The following is a 5,170-nucleotide window of genomic DNA, read 5'->3' as shown; positions in this document are numbered from 1 at the left end:
AGCTTTAGAGAAAGGAGCCATCATTCTACCTGGGATGATCAGAGAAGGTGTGAGTAAGGATTGCATTTTAGGTCTCAAATTTTGACAAAGAGAGAACGGCTTTTCGAATGAGGGATGAGTGTACACAAAGGTGGGGAAGAAGTGCTGTACAGAGGAGGCTGAGTAGCCTTGGGGTTGAGACATAGAAATTGTAGTATTACTTGTAATAGCTACCATGTGTATGTATTGGGTTGGCCAAAAATTTCGTTCGGGTCTTTGTAAGATCGGTTGGGGGAACGAACGAACTTTTTGGCCAACCCAATACTTACTAGGGATTCTTGTTTAATCCTCACAACAAATCTATAAACACGAAATTCATTTATTCAACAAATATTTATTGAGTGCCTACTATGTGCCAACCAAGTTCTGGGTGTTGGGGATACATGTGTGAACAAAACGAACCATGTGTCTCCGCCATGAACAAAAGAGAAAGTCCCTGCCCTCAGGGAGTTTACATTCAGGAACTGTTACCCCCATTTTGTAAAGGAAAAAACTGACATATGAGGAAGTTAAGGCACTGGCTCAGGGTCATACAGTTGATAAGTAGCAGAGCCTGTTTGACCTCTTAAACCTCATGGTTTGCTGCCTCCCAGGAATCCTGGAATTGAGAGATGGAGTCTTCACAGTCAAGAACTGGATATAGTGAAGATCCCCTAGAGCAGCAGTCCCCAACCTTTTTGGCACCAGGGACCGGTTTCGTGGAAGATAATATTTCCACGGACAGAGGGTGGCGGGGGCATGGTCCAGGTGTTAATACGAGCGACGGGGAGAAGCAGATGAAACTTTGCTCCTTTGCACACCACTCACCTCCTGCTGTGTGTTCCGGTTCCTAACAGGCCTAAAAAGTGCGTTCATTTTTTCCCAAAAGCTTACGGAAAAACCCGAGCGAACTTTTTGGCCAACCCAAAAAACCCTCTGCCCTAGAGGGTTTGAGTGGAGGGGTGGCAGAAACAAAATGGTGTACTTCCCTTCAGGCTGTCTTCTCCCATTCTAGTTATAATCAGAAGTCAGCCACCTCAGTCTTCCACCGTCTGACACTCCCTGGGCAGAGCCATGCCTGGTTTTAACGGATTAGCCTTAGTGCACCCTCAGGACACGAACTTCATGCAACACATGGAACCCCACTTAACTGGCCCTTTGTCCAACCAAAGCTTGTAAGGTTAGGTCCCCTCCTAGCTCAAACGCTAGAAGTTGAAAGCGAGGGTGGTAGAGAAAATGATAGCGTTAGAAAGGTACTGCGTAAGATTTACTATCTATAAACAGGCCTCAACTTTCACCTGAAACTCAGTCCCTGGGCGGGAGCTGGAAACCTTTGCCTTTGAATTGTCTTCGGAGTGGGAGTGCCAGTGGTCTAGGCTCCAATCTGCTATCCTGGCACGGTGAACCAATGCCCCTCACTAGGCTGCTGGTGCCGTCTTTGAACCTAGAAGTCCAGCCTTTTTGCAGGGTTTGGGGTTTGGAGTGGGGAGATGGTGCTAGGAAAATGAAACTTGTAAGAAGAAGGGGTGCTAAAGAAGGGGGTGAAAAAGAAGGGGGGAAATAAGAAGAAAAGGACAAAAAGAAGGAATGGGGAAAGAGAAAGAGGGGGAGGAAAAAGACTGAGCAGACGGGTCTGCCCGCAGCGATGTGCTGAAGCTGAGATCGGAGAGTTGGGGGATCTGGGACCCCACGCGGGAGGCGGATGCAGGCGAGCCGGAGGTCGAGAACAGCCCCAGCTGTCAGCTGGGAACAAAGGCCGCCGAGCCGCAAGGACGAGCCGCCGGCAGCGCCTGGCCAATGAGCGGCGCCGGCGCGGGCCCCGCCCAGCCCAGCCCCGGCCCGCCCTGGCCAATGAGCGGCGCCGACCCCGCCCCGGCCCGCCCGGCCCGCCCTGCCCTCCCGCCAGCCCGAGGCTCCGGGACCCGCGCGGAGGCCGGCGCGCCGGGAGCGGGCGGGCGCCGGGAGGGCGGCGAGGCCGAAAGTTTCTCTGCCCGCCTAGTCCAGCGAGCCGGAGCCGCGAGCAGCCGCGGTACGCCCCCGGCCCGGCAGCTCTGGGAGAAGAAAGACGGGAGCACATCGCAAAACGCACTGAAAAAAAACAAAACCTGAAGTCAGCCCCAGGCGCAGGGGCAGGTAAGGTGCGGTGGACAAGGGTCTCGCTCCCTCCAGAGGAGGGTCTACGGCCCCGACAGGGCGCCCCAGCTCCGGGGAAACTGCGCTCCCCGCGGCGTGCCAGCGCGTCCGTCGGTCTTTGTCTGTCTGTGCCGGCGTCTGTCCAGGTGTCTTTGTCTCCGCATGTAACTGTCAGGGTCTCCCCTCTGCCTGGGCGCGTGCGGCGTGTCTGGTACCAGCCCGGAAGAAAGAAGGGTGCGTCCGTCCTTCAGTCTTTGTCTCCGTCTCCTGCAGACGGGGTTTATCTACTGCAAGCCCAGAATCTGATCTGGGGGGACATAGGTGTTGGGTGACACCGATGTCCAGAGATGAGGAAGCTGGAGGTGCGCGTGAGGGTCTGACAGCTGGAGCCTGGCCACTGAACTTTGCTGTCTGGAACTTTGGAGATGGGCTGTGTCTGCACTGGTGGTGGGGACACGGATGCAGTTAGAGGTTTGGATTGTTTCACTGAAGGAATAGGTCACAGGGGATGAGGTGGATAGAGTGGGGGTGATGAACTTGGCCCCCTGGAGCAATTCAGCCAAAGCAACACACACACAGTCTCACACCTACACACACCACGTTCATTTCTTTCTCTCACCCACCGCAGGCAGCCAGCCCCTCACCCTCTCCCCACCCCTACACACACACACACACACACACACACACACACACACACCTTCCACATGCTTATCTGCAGCCTTTAGAGCACACAACTCGGCAGCAAAAGGACCAAAACACCAAGGGCTTTCCCCTTCCTCCTCCAGGTGGAAAGAACTAAACTGAAGGACATGAGCATTCTGCTTGCCCGTGGGTGTGTCATGCCTAGGAAAGTGCTCCAGACTTGTTAGCTTCAGGGTCCTCAATTTCCCAGGAACAAGGAGTACTTAGGGTGCTGAGCGTCTGAAGTTTCTGGGTCCTGCCTCTTCCATTCCATCCACATCCTCTCGCTGCCATCAGCCCCTCTGCTCTGGTCTTGGGTTCTGGCAAGTTTGAGGAGGTACCAAGCTCTGCAGAGCCCTTGGGAGGAGCTGTGCCAGGTAAGGATCTTCTGCTCTGCCAGCAGTGCAGCCTATTCATGGGTGCTGAGATGCCCAGCCACAGAGAGATGAGCTGTCTGCCTGGCACTTCTTCCTGCACCAGAGACCCTGCAAAAGAGCCTGTAGGTAGGGGCAAGAGAGCGTTTGTGACCTGAGCTTCCTCTAAGTTGAAAAACAATTTTCCCTGGACAGGCTGAGGAAAATACAGGTGTTGGAAGTATATGTATATATGTACGCCCATGAAGATGGGTATCTGAGACAGCATTTACGGGGAGGAAGGCTGTTTGCGTTCAAGGGTGGAAGAGAGCACAGTCTGTGGGTGAAGTCTGTGGACAGAAGCGTACGTGCTAATCAGGTGTGGGGTTTACACCTTGTATTTAGCCAGCGCCTTTCTTCTTGAGGTGTTTTCTGCTCATCATAGACGTTATCTCATTTGGTATCTCCTTTACTCTCGTGACATAACTACCAGGTGAGCCTGAAGCACGGCTGACTCTCTGTGTTCTGCCAGTGAAAAAAGTGAGGCCCCAGAGCAGCAGGGCTTTCCCGAGGTCCACAGCTAATGGGAGCAAAGTCAGGCGTGGCAAGTGGACTCCCCAGGCACAAGGGTTCAGCTGGGTAGATGTGAACGTGGGACACTCGCTCTGCCGGCAATGAGAAGAAACTCGGGTGGAGAAAGCAGGGTGTCTCTTTGAAGGTTATCAGTGTGTGAGCCAGAAGGAGGATGGGACATTTGAGATGGTGGGTTTTTTTTTTTAACATTTATGGCAGCCTCTGCGATTCACAAGGTAGAACCTGTTTTAATCAGCCTTGCCCCTGGCTCTTTCCACTGTCTTCTGCTACTTTTGAACATGTTTCTTCTGTGCAAAATATTCTTGCCCTGTTCCTCTACCTCCACCCAGCCAGCCCCTGCTTGCACTTCAGGTTTTAACCATAAGGATCGACTCCTCCAAGAACCTGTCCCCTCTTCTCTCCTTAAGTCTGGGTCACATGCCTTCCTCTGAGTTCCTACCGTCATTCCTTGCTCTCCTGATTTACCCACGGGCCCCTGAAGAGCCTCCAACGTTCCTAGAGGCAGAGATCTTGTCGTGAATTCCCAGCTCAGAGTGGTGTTTGGCTGCTAGGAGGAATCCCTTAGGAAATGCATGTTTAATAAAGTAATGGGAGAGAAAAGAGCTGTCAGAGACTCTTGGTGAGAGCACTTTTCCTAGCAGCAGATTTCTGCCTGGGGACACTTTGCTGGCGTGACCTCTGACTTCCTGCTGCTATTATTGGGCCAACGCTTTCAGGGCCTCTGCCTAGACGGGGCTCCTCCATCCTGGTTCCTGCCTCCAATAGTTCGGGAGCCTAAAGAAAACCCAGCCTCCACCCACCCTGCCAACCTACGCACTCTTATCTCCAGGTCCATCGACCGAGAAGTACAATTGTACAAGTGGGAAGTGCTAGATGTGATGTAGATTTGGGGTTTTAAAATCCTGCACTTGGAATCCCATGGGGCAGTGGTTCCAGGGCAATGATGAGGTGTTTCTGGGGTTTGGCCAATAAAAAAGTATCCAACTGCCTGGGGAATCTTTAGGAGATTTACATGGTTAAGTCTTTGCGTTTGCTTTTGAATAGATCTTTGTGCTGCTGCAGTTTGAAAACCACTGTTCTGAAGTGGACATTCTCACGGTGCTGTTGGAAGTGTGAGTTGCTACCATGTTTGGGGAGGTCATCTGGCTTGTGATTTGCCCAAGGTCACACAGTTCTGAGTCCGGTGACTCCCTTCCCATGCCCTTTGCACCACCCCATTATTTCTCATATCAGGATTTCACATGCCTTCTCAGGGGTCCATGACTTTTCATTTTCCTTTCAAAGATCATCGCTCAAGTTTGAAAAGCTCCGCATTTGACTTTTTTTTTTTTTTTTTTTTTTTTTTTTTTTTGTTCGGGGGCCTCTCACCGCTGTGGCCTCTCCCGTTGCGG

The 5,170-nt window shown here is 52.5% G+C and overlaps 1 protein-coding gene across 1 annotated transcript in view; it reads left to right on the top strand.

Annotated features, from left to right (window-relative positions):
• Positions 1-2,004: 2,004 nt before the first annotated feature.
• LZTS1 (leucine zipper tumor suppressor 1) overlaps positions 2,005-5,170 on the top strand; it is a 45,923-nt gene continuing 42,757 nt past the window's right edge. Inside the window, exon 1 of the mRNA XM_024130747.2 lies at positions 2,005-2,151. The gene's annotated coding sequence lies outside the window, so the exon portion shown is untranslated. The remainder of the gene's footprint in view (positions 2,152-5,170) is intronic.

Source organism: Physeter macrocephalus, chromosome 9 (genome assembly GCF_002837175.3).
Source record: "Physeter macrocephalus isolate SW-GA chromosome 9, ASM283717v5, whole genome shotgun sequence".
NCBI classification, from domain to species: domain Eukaryota; kingdom Metazoa; phylum Chordata; class Mammalia; order Artiodactyla; family Physeteridae; genus Physeter; species Physeter macrocephalus.
The sequence above is the reverse complement of the archived record's forward strand: the minus strand, read 5'-3'. Positions and strand labels throughout refer to the sequence as shown.